The 18,974-nt window shown below is 44.0% G+C and overlaps 2 long non-coding RNA genes across 2 annotated transcripts; both read right to left on the minus strand.

Moving 5' to 3' along the window:
- Window positions 1-219: 219 nt before the first annotated feature.
- LOC138225345 (uncharacterized) lies at window positions 220-402 on the minus strand. Its single transcript, XR_011183856.1, has 2 exons — window positions 316-402; window positions 220-249 (listed from the first exon to the last, which is right to left on the minus strand). It is a non-coding gene; the product is annotated as an uncharacterized lncRNA (long non-coding RNA).
- A 17,494-nt stretch (window positions 403-17,896) lies between these two features.
- Window positions 17,897-18,079, minus strand: LOC138225318 (uncharacterized). Its single transcript, XR_011183846.1, has 2 exons — window positions 17,993-18,079; window positions 17,897-17,926 (listed from the first exon to the last, which is right to left on the minus strand). It is a non-coding gene; the product is annotated as an uncharacterized lncRNA (long non-coding RNA).
- Window positions 18,080-18,974: the final 895 nt, after the last annotated feature.

Below are 18,974 nucleotides of genomic sequence, written 5' to 3' on the forward strand. Positions count from 1 at the left end.
AATCAAGCGTCTTAAACATTCGACGACGAATTGATTGGCGCGGTTTTTAATCTTCGGAAAGCGAAATCCGGACTAATAACCGAAATTTCTTTTCGGCGCAACAGAGTCTTCGATAAAAAAAAATAGTCCGAAAGTTATTCCGAATATTAAGTACAGTATAAAGCCCCGAGCGCACAGCGCGACAGCAGCTCTCCGCTACCAGATAAATCACCATGATCAACCAGACTCCATCTCCTGCGGGCCCCGCCCCTCGAACAATGACGCCCCCCGAAGGCCCCGAACCTCGGGCAGTGACGCACCTCGAAGGCCCCGAACCTCGGGCAGTGACGCACTTCGAAGGCCCCGCCCACAGCAGCCCGCTGCAGCCCGGCAGCTCTGTGCCCACAGCTGCGCCCAGCGCTCAGGCTCACGGGAGCTCCTGCTTAGACAGGGCCTGTGATTTCCTCGACGGGACTAAACGCGTTTTGCTGTCTCTGTCCGGAGTGCTGGAGGCTGCGGTTAGGCTCTGGAAAAACCTGGAACCCTTTCTGGCAATCATGAGGGTGCTACTGCAGTCTCCTCCCCCCCCTGCCGGTTAAAAACCAATCTAATGAATTAATGGGCTCATTGGTATAAAAATGAAAGCCCTGGGTATCTACTTTCACATGTAGTGAAACATAAAATACCGTTTAAGCGCATTTAATACTCTTAATCTGATTCATTGTCGTTTTTTCTTTCTCAATGAGTCTTTTGCGCAGTTTTTGATGGAAAGAATGAATTTTTCGGCTTTTTTTCCTGAAGGATATGGGATCATAGCAGCCATATCACCCTGCAACTCACAACTGGCAACCCACTGAAGCTAAGCGGGCATTACTCTGCTCTCTTCCCCACTGATAGCTGGTGTGTGGGGAGCGTTCTGGCACACTATGGCTGCAGGTGGATGCTGCACATTTGTGGTGGTGGAGGGGATCCCCATTACCTGTAAAGCGCCTTGAGTGGAGTGTCCAGAAAAGCGCTATATAAATATAAGCTATTATTAATTAATTATTAAATTATGATCATTGTCCTGTACTACGATCCTGTCTGAGGCGTGAAAAGGGTAGTTTTCGTATCCATTTCCATATTTTGGTGCATTTCGAAAATTGACATTCGTAATAAAGATTGTTGTAATTGAACCCAAGTGCTTTCGAGTTTTCATTGAGGGTGTTGTGTGAGTCCTACTGTCCTGAGTGTAATTCCTCTCTCTGTTTCTGTGTGTTGCTACATCCATCAGTTTCCAATCATTTGTGCCACATCAATAGAGCGCTACTGCGCGTCAGTATATAATTATTTCTGGTGTGACACTAACAGACCTGCTCTAGGTGTAGCAGGAGTAAAAATAAGACGTGAAAAGATTTGGGTTTGAAATGGTGTTCGTGTCTCTTCTTTGTTTCACCGTGAAAGTGTTGTGCACTTCCTGCTCTGCTTTTCTCTGCTCGCTCTCTCAGCGAGAAAGTTCCGCTTCTGTTCAACTCAACACTACAGAGACACGGTGGCAGAGCACGGTTTCTGGAGTGGACGGGCAGAGAAAGGTGTCGGTCACCTGTACAAGCTGTAAACTGTCGGAGTGGAGGACAGGGTGTTGTGGGCTGACCTGAAACTCCATACACAGAGAGAATGCACTCTGCTCTGGTGCCGGACTGTGGGCAGAAAGAATTCAAGAGGTTTTGCGAGGCGGGGAAGCGAGAGACTAACTTCACGGTTTACAAGAAAACGAAAGCTAGCGGAGTGTGTCACTGCTCTCTTACTGGCGATGACTCAGCCGGCCTGAGGACTCTCGGTTTGGGGCGTCGCTGTGATTGTGGATAGAAATCGCTCTCCTCCTACAAACTGCTGCCCTGAACCCGGAGTATATTTTTTTCTTATTTTTTTTCTTTATTATTTGAGTCCCAGCAATATTGCTTTTTGCGTCTTGAGAAAGATATTGTGCCAGCACTACAAACAGTTTAATAATAAAAACACAGTTCATCAACTTGTTTGGAGGAGTTTGATTTTTTTAAAAGTAAGTGTTTACATGTCTTAATCTGTTGCATTTGGCATTGAATGCACTGGCATTTTAACAGTTTATTGGGTTTTCCAGACTCTTAACCTATTTAACGCTGATACCATGCTCATGGAGAGTACCATTCCACACAACATTTCCAATAGCAGAATGCTTGTCAAGAAATGAAATTGTACCACAGTGTTTACATTTTGTTTGGTGTGGCAAGGCTGCTAAGTCTTTTCAGACTAATATTTTGATGCCCTGGGTTATATTTTCTGATTAAATGAGTGTTAGGTTGCATTGAAGAAAATCTGAACCCTAACCCTAACTACCCAAACCCTTAGCTAGGGTTAGGGTAAGTGTTATTAGAAAACATAGAGGACGTTTGATGGCATGGCTGTGTTTTAGGACAGAAGAGAAATTGAGGAAAAGTGACATCTTAACGTTCTCTGCACATTTTTTTCTTGCATATATGTCTCTATATATTGCATTGCCCTAAATAGGGATGTTGTCTAAATCCCCAAAAAGCAAAAGTTTGATAGAAAGTGGTTAAACAACTTAATCTGTTGCATTTGGCATTGAATGCACTGGTATTTTAACAGTTGTAGCTACAATTTATTGGGTGTTCCAGACTCTTAACCTATTTAACGCTGATACCATGCTCATGGAGAGTACAGTTCCATACTAAATTTCCAATAGCAGAATACTTGTCAAAAAATGAAATTGTACCACAATTGGTACATTTTGATTGGTGTGGCCAGGCTGCTAAGTCTTTTCAGACTAATATTTTGATGCTCTGAGTTATATTTTCTGCTTAAAGAGTGTTAGTGAAATGCTATTGAGCTGTGAAGAAGACCCCCTATCATAATATATCGCCTGTAGTGTTATCTTCAAAAAATCATTAAAAAATAAGAAAACGTTCCACAACCCAAAGCAAGGTTGTGTAAGGTGAGGGGGGCTGTCTGATGTGTAAAACACCTGGTTGCAGCACTGTGGCTGTTGTGCTTAAAAAGCTATTGAGTCATGATGAAGACCCCCTATCCCAGTGTATTACCTGTAGTGTTATCTTCAAAAAATCATTAAAAAATAAAGAAAAGTTTCACAACCCAAAACAAAGCTGGGAAAGGTCAGAGGACCTGCTTAGTTTGTAAAACACTTACTTGCAGCATTGTGGGTGCTGTGGTTTGAATGCTATTGGCTTGTGAACAGCATTCCCCTATCCCAGTGCATAGTGCCACATTAGATAAAAGCACGAGAAAAAGAGATTCAGAACGCAAAGCTGTGTCAGTCTTCTGTGTAAACAATCGGTTTGAACATCATGGGAGCTGTTTTTAATAAGCTGCTGAGTAAAGAATATTTGTAAATGGTGTAAATGGCTCTTCTTTGTTTTCACTGTGAAAGTTAGTTTTTAAAAGTTTATATTTAAACACGAGAAATACAGAAAAGGAGACAGAATATTAAAATAGATACAGAAATAGACATTTCACTGCCAGAGGAATTCACAATTATAAAAGCTGAAAATGATACTTTTTACATATTTCTGTTGTTTGTCTTGCCTTTGGATTCTTTACATTTCTAGTAGAGTTTAATCAAAATGAATTCTACTTTAAAATGTGAGCTGAATTCCACTCTCAGTTTGGGGCGTCGCTGTGACGGCGGAGAGAAATCTCTCTCCTTTCACAAGGCGCGGCCCTGAACCCGGAGTCAGGCGTCAGTGTGTCGAGCAGTGTCGCTGTGTTGAGGGACAGAAGGAAGACGCAGACAATTCGGATCAATGACATCGCCTTTATTTCAATATTGACATTTCACAAGTTCGGATTCATTTCATATATCGTGTCAGAAACAGTCTTGTTGAGGAAGTTGCTTTCAGCTTCAGTTGTTCAGTCTGGACACGGAGAGACAATTCGCGGAACGTCTTGAGCGCTGGTTCCCGGACAGAGAGAGTCTCCACTGCGGAAAGTCTCGGAGACTGAGGTCGTCTCTCCCTGCGGGATCTCGGCTCCTGGATGGACGAGGCCGATTGAAACCAGCAGGCGGGGAGGAGACTGCAGCAGGACCCTCATGATGACCAGAAGCGGTTCCAGGTTTTTCCAGAGCCTAACCGCAGCGTCCAGCACTCCGGCCAGAGACAGCAAAACGCGTTTAGTCCCGTCGAGGAAATCACAGGCCCTGTCTGAGCAGGAGCGCCCGTGAGGCTGAGCGCTGGGCGCAGCTGTGGGCACAGAGCTGCCGGGCTGCAGCGGGCTGCTGTGGGCGGGGCCTTCGAGGGGCGTCACTGCCCGAGGGGCGGGGCCTTCGAGGTGCGTCACTGTTCGAGGGGCGGGGCCCGCAGGAGAGGGAGTCTGGTTGATCATGGTGATTTCTCTGGTAGCGGAGAGCTGCTGTCGCGCTGTGTGCTCGGGGCTTTATACTGTACTTAAAACATTCGGAATAACTTTCGGACTATTGCTGTTTTTTTTTTATCGAAGACTCTGTTCCGCCGAACAGAAATTTCGGTTATTAGTCCGGATTTCGCTTTCCGAAGATGAAAAACCGCGCCAATCAATTCGTCGTCGAATGTTTAAGCCGCTTGATTTAAGGAATAGTACATTGTTTTGTTAATACTTTTGTTTCCATTGAATGTAATATATATTTTCCTTTGTATACGTTAATATTTGTCTTGGTGCAGAGACAAGTACCCGAGAGACCTGACCCGACTCGCATCATTGTGCCTCAATTGAGTAAATTCCTTTCGCTTCTCGGATTATCTTCTTGGATTACTGGTATTTTTCTCCGTATGTTTATCGATGGGTTGAGGCACTTGTTTCTTTCCTTTATCGAAGATTTTGTTGCGCACTCAATTAGCAGCAAAAGTTGCGCTAAACCGGCTCCCCGTCCTCCGGGCTCCCAGAAACCCGCAGAGCCGAGACCCGAGTCGCGGTCGGTTCGGACGCTTTGGACCTGCGGGTATATCGGAATGTGATTTCACATGAATCCGCACTGACCATGAGTTTGTAAGACATGATTCGCATGAAGTAGAGAAGAACGATTTCGAAATTTGTACTTTGGGGTCTAGAGCAAACCTCGAATGTTTTACATCCGGACGTCCTTGGTTTTGTCGGACTATAATCGTTTTAGTTGTCGTTTTTTCTTTCTCAATGAGTCTTTTGCGCAGTTTTCGATGGAAAGAATGAATTTTTCGGTTTTTTTTCCTGACGGATTTGAAATCATTGTCTTTACTTCGATCCTGTCTGAGGCGGTGAAAAGGGTAGTTTTCGTATCCATTTCTATATTTTGGTGCATTTCGAAAATTGACATTCGTAATAAATATTGTTGTAATTGAACCCAAGTGCCTTCGAGTTTTCACTGAGGGTGTTGTGTGAGTCCTACTGTCCTGAGTGTAATTCCTCTCTCTGTTTCTGTGTGTTGCTACATCCATCAGTTTCCAATCATTTGTGCCACATCAATAGAGCGCTACTGCGCGTCAGTATATAATTATTTCTGGTGTGACACTAACAGACCTGCTCTAGGTGTAGCAGGAGTAAAAATAAGACGTGAAGAGATTTGGGTTTGAAATGGTGTTCGTGTCTCTTCTTTGTTTCACTGTGAAAGTGTTGTGCACTTCCTGCTCTGCTTTTCTCTGCTCGCTCTCTCAGCGAGAAATTTCCGCTTCTGTTCACCTCAACACTACAGAGACACGGTGGCAGAGCGCGGTTTCTGGAGTGCACGGGCAGAGAAAGGTGTCGGTCACCTGTACAAGCTGTAAACTGTCGGAGTGGAGGACAGGGTGTTGTGGGCTGAGCTGAAACTCCATACACAGAGAGAATGCACTCTGCTCTGGTGCCGGACTGTGGGCAGAAAGAATTCAAGAGGTTTTGCGAGGCGGGGAAGCGAGAGACTAACTTCACGGTTTACAAGAAAACGAAAGCTAGCGGAGTGTGTCACTGCTCTCTTCCTGGCGCTGTCTCAGCCGGCCTGAGGACTCTCGGTTTGGGGCGTCGCTGTGATTGTGGATAGGAATCGCTCTCCTCCTACAAACCGCTGCCCTGAACCCGGAGTATAATTTTTTCTTATTTTTTTTCTTTATTATTTGAGTCCCAGCAATATTGCATTTTGCGTCTTGAGAAAGATATTGTGCCAGCACTACAAACAGTTTAATAATAAAAAACAGTTCATCAACTTGTTTGGAGGAGTTTGATTTTTTTTAAAGTAAGTGTTTACATGTCTTAATCTGTTGCATTTGGCATTGAATGCATTGGCATTTTAACAGTTTATTGGGTTTTCCAGACTCTTAACCTATTTAACGCTGATACCATGCTCATGGAGAGTACCATTCCACACAACATTTCCAATAGCAGAATGCTTGTCAAGAAATAAAATTGTACCACAGTGTTTACATTTTGTTTGGTGTGGCAAGGCTGCTAAGTCTTTTCAGACTAATATTTTGATGCCCTGGGTTATATTTTCTGATTAAATGAGTGTTAGGTTGCATTGAAGACAATCTGAACCCTAACCCTAACTACCCAAACCCTTAGCTAGGGTTAGGGTAAGTGTTATTAGAAAACATAGAGGATGTTTGATGGCATGGCTGTGTTTTAGGACAGAAGAGAAATTGAGGAAAAGTGACATCTTAACGTTCTCTGCACATTTTTTTTCTTGCATATATGTTTCTATATATTGCATTGCCCTAAATAGGGATGTTGTCTAAATCCCCAAAAAGCAAAAGTTTGATAGAAAGTGGTTAAACAACTTAATCTGTTGCATTTGGCATTGAATGCACTGGCATTTTAACAGTTGTAGCTACAATTTATTGGGTGTTCCAGACTCTTAACCTATTTAACGCTGATACCATGCTCATGGAGAGTACAGTTCCATACTAAATTTCCAATAGCAGAACACATTAGATAGTTTTCGTATCCATTTCCATATTTTGGTGCATTTCGAAAATTGACATTCGTAATAAAGATTGTTGTAATTGAACCCAAGTGCTTTCGAGTTTTCACTGAGGGTGTTGTGTGAGTCCTACTGTCCTGAGTGTAATTCCTCTCTCTGTTTCTGTGTGTTGCTACATCCATCAGTTTCCAATCATTTGTGCCACATCAATAGAGCGCTACTGCGCGTCAGTATATAATTCTTTCTGGTGTGACAATAACAGACCTGCTCTAGGTTTAGCAGGAGTAAAAATAAGACGTGAAAAGATTTGGGTTTGAAATGGTGTTCGTGTCTCATATTTCATATATCGTGTCAGAAACAGTCTTGTTGAGGAAGTTGCTTTCAGCTTCAGTTGTTCAGTCTGGACACGGAGAGACAATTCGCGGAACGTCTTGAGCGCTGGTTCCACTGAGTCTCCACTGCGCAAAGTCTCGGAGACTGAGGTCGTCTCTCCCTGCGGGATCTCGGCTCCTGGATGGACGAGGCCGATTGAAACCGGCAGGCGGGGAGGAGACTGCAGCAGGACCCTCATGATGACCAGAAGCGGTTCCAGGTTTTTCCAGAGCCTAACCGCAGCGTCCAGCACTCCGGCCAGAGACAGCAAAACGCGTTTAGTCCCGTCGAGGAAATCACAGGCCCTGTCTAAGCAGGAGCTCCCATGAGCCTGAGCGCTGGGCGCAGCTGTGGGCACAGAGCTCTCGGGCTGCAGCGGGCTGCTGTGGGCGGGGCCTTCGAGGGGCGTCACGGCCCGAGGGGCGGGGCCTTCGAGGTGCATCACGGCCCGAGGTTCGGGGCCCGCAGGAGATGGAGTCTGGTTGATCATGGTGATTTCTCTGGTAGCGGAGAGCTGCTGTCGCGCTGTGCGCTCGGGGCTTTATACTGTACTTAATATTCGGAATAACTTTCGGACTATTTTTTTTTTATCGAAGACTCTGTTGCGCCGAAAAGAAATTTCGGTTATTAGTCCGGATTTCGCTTTCCGAAGATTAAAAACCGCGCCAATCAATTCGTCGTCGAATGTTTAAGACGCTTGATTTAAGGAATAGTACATTGTTTTGTTAATACTTTTGTTTCCATTGAATGTAATATATATTTTCCTTTTTATACGTTAATATTTGTATTGGTGCAGAGACAATTACCCGAGAGACCTGACCCGACTCGCATCATTGTGCCTCAATTGAGTAAATTCCTTTCGCTTCTCGGATTATCTTCTTGGATTACTGGTATTTTTCTCCGTATGTTTATCGATGGGTTGAGGCACTTGTTTCTTTCCTTTATCGAAGATTTTGTTGCGCACTCAATTAGCAGCAAAAGTTGCGCTAAACCGGCTCCCCGTCCTCCGGGCTCCCAGAAACCCGCAGAGCCGAGACCCGAGTCGCGGTCGGTTCGGACGCTTTGGACCTGCGGGTATATCGGAATGTGATTTCACATGAATCCGCACTGACCATGAGTTTGTAAGACATGATTCGCATGAAGTAGAGAAGAACGATTTCGAAATTTGTACTTTGGGGTCTAGAGCAAACCTCGAATGTTTTACATCCGGACGTCCTTGGTTTTGTCGGACTATAATCGTTTTAGTTGTCGTTTTTTCTTTCTCAATGAGTCTTTTGCGCAGTTTTCGATGGAAAGAATGAATTTTTCGGGTTTTTTTCCTGACGGATTTGAAATCATTGTCTTTACTTCGATCCTGTCTGAGGCGGTGAAAAGGGTAGTTTTCGTATCCATTTCTATATTTTGGTGCATTTCGAAAATTGACATTCGTAATAAATATTGTTGTAATTGAACCCAAGTGCCTTCGAGTTTTCACTGAGGGTGTTGTGTGAGTCCTACTGTCCTGAGTGTAATTCCTCTCTCTGTTTCTGTGTGTTGCTACATCCATCAGTTTCCAATCATTTGTGCCACATCAATAGAGCGCTACTGCGCGTCAGTATATAATTATTTCTGGTGTGACACTAACAGACCTGCTCTAGGTGTAGCAGGAGTAAAAATAAGACGTGAAGAGATTTGGGTTTGAAATGGTGTTCGTGTCTCTTCTTTGTTTCACTGTGAAAGTGTTGTGCACTTCCTGCTCTGCTTTTCTCTGCTCGCTCTCTCAGCGAGAAATTTCCGCTTCTGTTCACCTCAACACTACAGAGACACGGTGGCAGAGCGCGGTTTCTGGAGTGCACGGGCAGAGAAAGGTGTCGGTCACCTGTACAAGCTGTAAACTGTCGGAGTGGAGGACAGGGTGTTGTGGGCTGAGCTGAAACTCCATACACAGAGAGAATGCACTCTGCTCTGGTGCCGGACTGTGGGCAGAAAGAATTCAAGAGGTTTTGCGAGGCGGGGAAGCGAGAGACTAACTTCACGGTTTACAAGAAAACGAAAGCTAGCGGAGTGTGTCACTGCTCTCTTCCTGGCGCTGTCTCAGCCGGCCTGAGGACTCTCGGTTTGGGGCGTCGCTGTGATTGTGGATAGGAATCGCTCTCCTCCTACAAACCGCTGCCCTGAACCCGGAGTATAATTTTTTCTTATTTTTTTTCTTTATTATTTGAGTCCCAGCAATATTGCATTTTGCGTCTTGAGAAAGATATTGTGCCAGCACTACAAACAGTTTAATAATAAAAAACAGTTCATCAACTTGTTTGGAGGAGTTTGATTTTTTTTAAAGTAAGTGTTTACATGTCTTAATCTGTTGCATTTGGCATTGAATGCACTGGCATTTTAACAGTTTATTGGGTTTTCCAGACTCTTAACCTATTTAACACTGATACCATGCTCATGGAGAGTACCATTCCACACAACATTTCCAATAGCAGAATGCTTGTCAAGAAATGAAATTGTACCACAGTGTTTACATTTTGTTTGGTGTGGCAAGGCTGCTAAATCTTTTCAGACTAATATTTTGATGCCCTGGGTTATATTTTCTGATTAAATGAGTGTAAGGTTGCATTGAAGACAATCTGAACCCTAACCCTAACTACCCAAACCCTTAGCTAGGGTTAGGGTAAGTGTTATTAGAAAACATAGAGGATGTTTGATGGCATGGCTGTGTTTTAGGACAGAAGAGAAATTGAGGAAAAGTGACATCTTAACGTTCTCTGCACATTTTTTTTCTTGCATATATGTCTCTATATATTGCATTGCCCTAAATAGGGATGTTGTCTAAATCCCCAAAAAGCAAAAGTTTGATAGAAAGTGGTTAAACAACTTAATCTGTTGCATTTGGCATTGAATGCACTGGCATTTTAACAGTTGTATCTACAATTTATTGGGTGTTCCAGACTCTTAACCTATTTAACGCTGATACCATGCTCATGGAGAGTACAGTTCCATACTAAATTTCCAATAGCAGAATACTTGTCAAAAAATGAAATTGTACCACAATTGGTACATTTTGATTGGTGTGGCCAGGCTGCTAAGTCTTTTCAGACTAATATTTTGATGCTCTGAGTTATATTTTCTGCTTAAAGAGTGTTAGTGAAATGCTATTGAGCTGTGAAGAAGACCCCCTATCATAATATATCGCCTGTAGTGTTATCTTCAAAAAATCATTAAAAAATAAGAAAACGTTCCACAACCCAAAGCAAGGTTGTGTAAGGTGAGGGGGGCTGTCTGATGTGTAAAACACCTGGTTGCAGCACTGTGGCTGTTGTGCTTAAAAAGCTATTGAGTCATGATGAAGACCCCCTATCCCAGTGTATTACCTGTAGTGTTATCTTCAAAAAATCATTAAAAAATAAAGAAAAGTTTCACAACCCAAAACAAAGCTGGGAAAGGTCAGAGGACCTGCTTAGTTTGTAAAACACTTACTTGCAGCATTGTGGGTGCTGTGGTTTGAATGCTATTGGCTTGTGAACAGCATTCCCCTATCCCAGTGCATAGTGCCACATTAGATAAAAGCACGAGAAAAAGAGATTCAGAACGCAAAGCTGTGTCAGTCTTCTGTGTAAACAATCGGTTTGAACATCATGGGAGCTGTTTTTAATAAGCTGCTGAGTAAAGAATATTTGTAAATGGTGTAAATGGCTCTTCTTTGTTTTCACTGTGAAAGTTAGTTTTTAAAAGTTTATATTTAAACACGAGAAATACAGAAAAGGAGACAGAATATTAAAATAGATACAGAAATAGACATTTCACTGCCAGAGGAATTCACAATTATAAAAGCTGAAAATGATACTTTTTACATATTTCTGTTGTTTGTCTTGCCTTTGGATTCTTTACATTTCTAGTAGAGTTTAATCAAAATGAATTCTACTTTAAAATGTGAGCTGAATTCCACTCTCAGTTTGGGGCGTCGCTGTGACGGCGGAGAGAAATCTCTCTCCTTTCACAAGGCGCGACCCTGAACCCGGAGTCAGGCGTCAGTGTGTCGAGCAGTGTCGCTGTGTTGAGGGACAGAAGGAAGACGCAGACAATTCGGATCAATGACATCGCCTTTATTTCAATATTGACATTTCACAAGTTCGGATTCATTTCATATATCGTGTCAGAAACAGTCTTGTTGAGGAAGTTGCTTTCAGCTTCAGTTGTTCAGTCTGGACACGGAGAGACAATTCGCGGAACGTCTTGAGCGCTGGTTCCCGGATAGAGAGAGTCTCCACTGCGCAAAGTCTCGGAGACTGAGGTCGTCTCTCCCTGCGGGATCTCGGCTCCTGGATGGACGAGGCCGATTGAAACCAGCAGGCGGGGAGGAGACTGCAGCAGGACCCTCATGATGACCAGAAGCGGTTCCAGGTTTTTCCAGAGCCTAACCGCAGCCTCCAGCACTCCGGCCAGAGACAGCAAAACGCGTTTAGTCCCGTCGAGGAAATCACAGGCCCTGTCTGAGCAGGAGCGCCCGTGAGGCTGAGCGCTGGGCGCAGCTGTGGGCACAGAGCTCCCGGGCTGCAGCGGGCTGCTGTGGGCGGGGCGTTCGAGGTTCGTCACTGCCCGAGGGGCGGGGCCTTCGAGGTGCGTCACTGTCCGAGGGGCGGGGCCCGCAGGAGAGGGAGTCTGGTTGATCATGGTGATTTCTCTGGTAGCGGAGAGCTGCTGTCGCGCTGTGCGCTCGGGGCTTTATACTGTACTTAATATTCGGAATAACTTTCGGACTATTTTTTTTTTATCGAAGACTCTGTTGCGCCGAAAAGAAATTTCGGTTATTAGTCCGGATTTCGCTTTCCGAAGATTAAAAACCGCGCCAATCAATTCGTCGTCGAATGTTTAAGACGCTTGATTTAAGGAATAGTACATTGTTTTGTTAATACTTTTGTTTCCATTGAATGTAATATATATTTTCCTTTTTATACGTTAATATTTGTATTGGTGCAGAGACAATTACCCGAGAGACCTGACCCGACTCGCATCATTGTGCCTCAATTGAGTAAATTCCTTTCGCTTCTCGGATTATCTTCTTGGATTACTGGTATTTTTCTCCGTATGTTTATCGATGGGTTGAGGCACTTGTTTCTTTCCTTTATCGAAGATTTTGTTGCGCACTCAATTAGCAGCAAAAGTTGCGCTAAACCGGCTCCCTATTGTTTTGTTCATTTGATTTTTTTTTTGCGTTTTGGATTTTAATCCATTTTAATCCGATATTGTCGGTGTGGGTGAGGAGACGGGCTGGACTCGGACCCGGGGATCAGCACACCGGCCCGCCAGCGGAACCGCGGAACCCCGTCCTCCGGGCTCCCAGAAACCCGCAGAGCCGAGACCCAAGTCGCGGTCGGTTCGGACGCTTTGGACCTGCGGGTATATCGGAATGTGTTTTCACATGAATCCGCACTGACCATGAGTTTGTAAGACATGATTCGCATGAAGTAGAGAAGAACGATTTCGAAATTTGTACTTTGGGGTCTAGAGCAAACCTCGAATGTTTTACATCCGGACGTCCTTGGTTTTGTCGGACTATAATCGTTTTAGTTGTCGTTTTTTCTTTCTCAATGAGTCTTTTGCGCAGTTTTCGATGGAAAGAATGAATTTTTCGGCTTTTTTTCCTGACGGATTTGGGATCATTGTCCTGTACTTCGATCCTGTCTGAGGCGGTGAAAAGGGTAGTTTTCGTATCCATTTCCATATTTTGGTGCATTTCGAAAATTGACATTCGTAATAAAGATTGTTGTAATTGAACCCAAGTGCTTTCGAGTTTTCATTGAGGGTGTTGTGTGAGTCCTACTGTCCTGGGTGTAATTCCTCTCTCTGTATCTGTGTGTTGCTACATCCATCAGTTTCCAATCATTTGTGCCACATCAACAGAGCGCTACTGCGCGTCAGTATATAATTATTTCTGGTGTGACACTAACAGACCTGCTCTAGGTGTAGCAGGAGTAAAAATAAGACGTGAAAAGATTTGGGTTTGAAATGGTGTTCGTGTCTCTTCTTTGTTTCACCGTGAAAGTGTTGTGCACTTCCTGCTCTGCTTTTCTCTGCTCGCTCTCTCAGCGAGAAAGTTCCGCTTCTGTTCACCTCAACACTACAGAGACACGGTGGCAGAGCGCGGTTTCTGGAGTGGACGGGCAGAGAAAGGTGTCGGTCACCTGTACAAGCTGTAAACTGTCGGAGTGGAGGACAGGGTGTTGTGGGCTGAGATGAAACTCCATACACAGAGAGAATGCACTCTGCTCTGGTTCCGGACTGTGGGCAGAAAGAATTCAAGAGGTTTTGCGAGGCGGGGAAGCGAGAGACTAACTTCACGGTTTACAAGAAAACCAAAGCTAGCGGAGTGTGTCTCAGGCGCTGGGGACGGGCGTCACTGCTCTCTTACTGGCGCTGTCTCAGCCGGCCTGAGGACTCTCGGTTTGGGGCGTCGCTGTGATTGTGGATAGGAATCGCTCTCCTCCTACAAACCGCTGCCCTGAACCCGGAGTATATTTTTTTCTTATTTTTTTTCTTTATTATTTGAGTCCCAGCAATATTGCTTTTTGCGTCTTGAGAAAGATATTGTGCCAGCACTACAAACAGTTTAATAATAAAAAAACAGTTCATCAACTTGTTTGGAGGAGTTTGATTTTTTTTAAAGTAAGTGTTTACATGTCTTAATCTGTTGCATTTGGCATTGAATGCACTGGCATTTTAACAGTTTATTGGGTTTTCCAGACTCTTAACCTATTTAACGCTGATACCATGCTCATGGAGAGTACCATTCCACACAACATTTCCAATAGCAGAATGCTTGTCAAGAAATGAAATTGTACCACAGTGTTTACATTTTGTTTGGTGTGGCAAGGCTGCTAAGTCTTTTCAGACTAATATTGTGATGCCCTGGGTTATATTTTCTGATTAAATGAGTGTTAGGTTGCATTGAAAACAATCTGAACCCTAACCCTAACTACCCAAACCCTTAGCTAGGGTTAGGGTAAGTGTTATTAGAAAACATAGAGGATGTTTGATGGCATGGCTGTGTTTTAGGACAGAAGAGAAATTGAGGAAAAGTGACATCTTAACGTTCTCTGCACATTTTTTTTCTTGCATATATGTTTCTATATATTGCATTGCCCTAAATAGGGATGTTGTCTAAATCCCCAAAAAGCAAAAGTTTGATAGAAAGTGGTTAAACAACTTAATCTGTTGCATTTGGCATTGAATGCACTGGCATTTTAACAGTTGTAGCTACAATTTATTGGGTGTTCCAGACTCTTAACCTATTTAACGCTGATACCATGCTCATGGAGAGTACAGTTCCATACTAAATTTCCAATAGCAGAACACATTAGATAGTTTTCGTATCCATTTCCATATTTTGGTGCATTTCGAAAATTGACATTCGTAATAAAGATTGTTGTAATTGAACCCAAGTGCTTTCGAGTTTTCACTGAGGGTGTTGTGTGAGTCCTACTGTCCTGAGTGTAATTCCTCTCTCTGTTTCTGTGTGTTGCTACATCCATCAGTTTCCAATCATTTGTGCCACATCAATAGAGCGCTACTGCGCGTCAGTATATAATTCTTTCTGGTGTGACAATAACAGACCTGCTCTAGGTTTAGCAGGAGTAAAAATAAGACGTGAAAAGATTTGGGTTTGAAATGGTGTTCGTGTCTCATATTTCATATATCGTGTCAGAAACAGTCTTGTTGAGGAAGTTGCTTTCAGCTTCAGTTGTTCAGTCTGGACACGGAGAGACAATTCGCGGAACGTCTTGAGCGCTGGTTCCACTGAGTCTCCACTGCGCAAAGTCTCGGAGACTGAGGTCGTCTCTCCCTGCGGGATCTCGGCTCCTGGATGGACGAGGCCGATTGAAACCGGCAGGCGGGGAGGAGACTGCAGCAGGACCCTCATGATGACCAGAAGCGGTTCCAGGTTTTTCCAGAGCCTAACCGCAGCGTCCAGCACTCCGGCCAGAGACAGCAAAACGCGTTTAGTCCCGTCGAGGAAATCACAGGCCCTGTCTAAGCAGGAGCTCCCATGAGCCTGAGCGCTGGGCGCAGCTGTGGGCACAGAGCTGCCGGGCTGCAGCGGGCTGCTGTGGGCGGGGCCTTCGAGGTGCGTCACTGCCCGAGGGGCGGGGCCTTCGAGGTGCATCATGGCCCGAGGTTCGGGGCCCGCAGGAGAGGGAGTCTGGTTGATCATGGTGATTTCTCTGGTAGCGGAGAGCTGCTGTCGCGCTGTGCGCTCGGGGCTTTATACTGTACTTAAAACATTCGGAATAACTTTCGGACTATTTTCGTTTTTTTTTTTATCGAAGACTCTGTTCCGCCGAAAAGAAATTTCGGTTATTAGTCCGGATTTCGCTTTCCGAAGATGAAAAACCGCGCCAATCAATTCGTCGTCGAATGTTTAAGCCGCTTGATTTAAGGAATAGTACATTGTTTTGTTAATACTTTTGTTTCCATTGAATGTAATATATATTTTCCTTTTTATACGTTAATATTTGTATTGGTGCAGAGACAAGTACCCGAGAGACCTGACCCGACTCGCATCATTGTGCCTCAATTGAGTAAATTCCTTTCGCTTCTCGGATTATCTTCTTGGATTACTGGTATTTTTCTCCGTATGTTTATCGATGGGATGAGGCACTGGTCGTGTTTTTGTCTTCATCGAAGATTCTGTTGCGCCTTTTTGGTGAAAGTGTCCGAAAGTAAACCCAAACCTCTCAATTAGCAGCAAAGGTTGCTGTAAACCGACTCCCTGCTGGTTTTGTTCATTTGATTTTTTTTTTGCGTTTTGGATTTTCATCCATTTTAATCCGGTATTGTCGGTGTGGCTGAGGAGACGGGCTGGACTCGGACCCGGGGGTCAGCACACCGGCCCGCCAGCGGAACCGCGGAACCCCGTCCTCCGGGCTCCCAGAAACCCGCAGAGCCGAGACCCGAGTCGCGGTCGGTTCGGACGCTTTGGACCTGCGGGTATATCGGAATGTGATTTCACATGAATCCGCACTGACCATGAGTTTGTAAGACATGATTCGCATGAAGTAGAGAAGAACGATTTCGAAATTTGTACTTTGGGGTCTAGAGCAAACCTCGAATGTTTTACATCCGGACGTCCTCGCTTTTGTCGGACTATAATCGTTTTACTTGTCGTTTTTTCCTTTCTCGATGAGTCTTTTGCGCAGTTTTCGATGGAAAGAATGAAGTTTTCGACTCTTTTTCCTGACGGATTTGGGATCATTGTCCTGTCCTATGATCCTGTCTGAGGCGGTGAAAAGGTAGTTTTCGTATTCATTTCCATATTTTGTTGCATTTCGAAAATTTAAATTCGGAATAAAGATTGTTGTAATTGAACCCAAGTGCTTTCGAGTTTTCATTGAGGGTGTTGTGTGAGTCCTACTGTCCTGAGTGTAATTCCTCTCTCTGTATCTGTGTGTTGCTACATCCATCAGTATATAATTTCTGGTGTGACACTAACAGACCTGCTCTAGGTGTAGCAGGAGTAAAAATAAGACGTGAAAAGATTTGGGTTTGAAATAAAGGCGATGTCATTGGACTGAACAGCAAACTGAGAGTGGAATTCAATTCACATTTTAAAGTAGAATTCATTTTGATTAAACTCTACTGGAAATGTAAAGAATCCAAAGACAAAACAAACAATGGAAATATGTAAAAAGTATCATTTTCAGCTTTTATATTTGTGAATTCCTCTAGCAGTGAAATGTCTATTAATGTTTCCATTTTAATATTGTCTCCTTTTTTTGTATTTATCGTGTTAAAATATAAACTTTAAAAAAATAACTCTTTCACAGTGACAACAAAGAAGAGCCATTTACACCATTTCAAACCTAACTTTTGTGTTAATCTGTACTCCTGCTAATAAATGCAGCAGGTCTGTCAGTGCCACACCAGAAAGAATATTTGGAAACTGATGGATGTAGCAACAAATCTAGAGAGAGGAAGTACAGCCGGGTCTGAAGGGTTTTAATAAAAACTCGGAAAAACTTGGGTTCAATTACAAGATTAATGTCGAATTTAAATTTTCGAAGTGCAACAAACGCTGGAAATGAACATGAAGAATCCTTTCCTTCACCCCCTCAGACAGGACCATAGCACAGGAAAACGATCCCGATAAAAATCCGAAGAATAATTCTTTTTCACCATAAATGCGCCAAAGGTTCTTCGAGAAAGAAAAACGCGTCAAAAAACAGCCAGCGCTCACCGCATTAATAAACATCCGGAGGAATATACCAGTAATCCAAGAAGATAATCCGAGAAGCGAAAGGAATATTGAATTGAAACACAATGATGCGAGTCGGGTAAGGTCTCTCGGGTAATTGTCTCTGCACCGATACAAATATTAACGTATAAAAAGGAAAATATATATTACATTCAATGGAAACAAAAGTATTAACAAAACAATGTACTATTCCTTAAATCAAGCGTCTTAAACATTCGACGACGAATTGATTGGCGCGGTTTTTAATCTTCGGAAAGCGAAATCCGGACTAATAACCGAAATTTCTTTTCGGCGCAACAGAGTCTTCGATAAAAAAAAAAAAATAGTCTGAAAGTTATTCCGAATATTAAGTACAGTATAAAGCCCCGAGCGCACAGCGCGACAGCAGCTCTCCGCTACCAGATAAATCACCATGATCAACCAGACTCCATCTCCTGCGGGCCCCGCCCCTCGAACAATGACGCCCCCCGAAGGCCCCGAACCTCGGGCAGTGACGCACCTCGAAGGCCCCGAACCTCGGGCAGTGACGCACTTCGAAGGCCCCGCCCACAGCAGCCCGCTGCAGCCCGGCAGCTCTGTGCCCACAGCTGCGCCCAGCGCTCAGGCTCACGGGAGCTCCTGCTTAGACAGGGCCTGTGATTTCCTCGACGGGACTAAACGCGTTTTGCTGTCTCTGTCCGGAGTGCTGGAGGCTGCGGTTAGGCTCTGGAAAAACCTGGAACCATTTCTGGCAATCATGAGGGTGCTACTGCAGTCTCCTCCCCCCCCTGCCGGTTAAAAACCAATCTAATGAATTAATGGGCTCATTGGTATAAAAATGAAAGCCCTGGGTATCTACTTTCACATGTAGTGAAACATGAAATACCGTTTAAGCGCATTTAATACTCTTAATCTGATTCATTGTCGTTTTTTCTTTCTCAATGAGTCTTTTGCGCAGTTTTTGATGGAAAGAATGAATTTTTCGGCTTTTTTTCCTGAAGGATATGGGATCATAGCAGCCATATCACCCTGCAACTCACAACTGGCAACCCACTGAAGCTAAGCGGGCATTACTCTGCTCTCTTCCCCACTGATAGCTGGTGTGTGGGGAGCGTTCTGGCACACTATGGCTGCAGGTGGATGCTGCACATTTGTGGTGGTGGAGGGGATCCCCATTACCTGTAAAGCGCCTTGAGTGGAGTGTCCAGAAAAGCGCTATATAAATATAAGCAATTATTATTAATTAATTATTAAATTATGATCATTGTCCTGTACTACGATCCTGTCTGAGGCGGTGAAAAGGGTAGTTTTCGTATCCATTTCCATATTTTGGTGCATTTCGAAAATTGACATTCGTAATAAAGATTGTTGTAATTGAACCCAAGTGCTTTCGAGTTTTCATTGAGGGTGTTGTGTGAGTCCTACTGTCCTGGGTGTAATTCCTCTCTCTGTATCTGTGTGTTGCTACATCCATCAGTTTCCAATCATTTGTGCCACATCAACAGAGCGCTACTGCGC

Source organism: Lepisosteus oculatus, chromosome 27 (genome assembly GCF_040954835.1).
Source record: "Lepisosteus oculatus isolate fLepOcu1 chromosome 27, fLepOcu1.hap2, whole genome shotgun sequence".
Classification (NCBI taxonomy): Eukaryota; Metazoa; Chordata; class Actinopteri; order Semionotiformes; family Lepisosteidae; genus Lepisosteus; species Lepisosteus oculatus.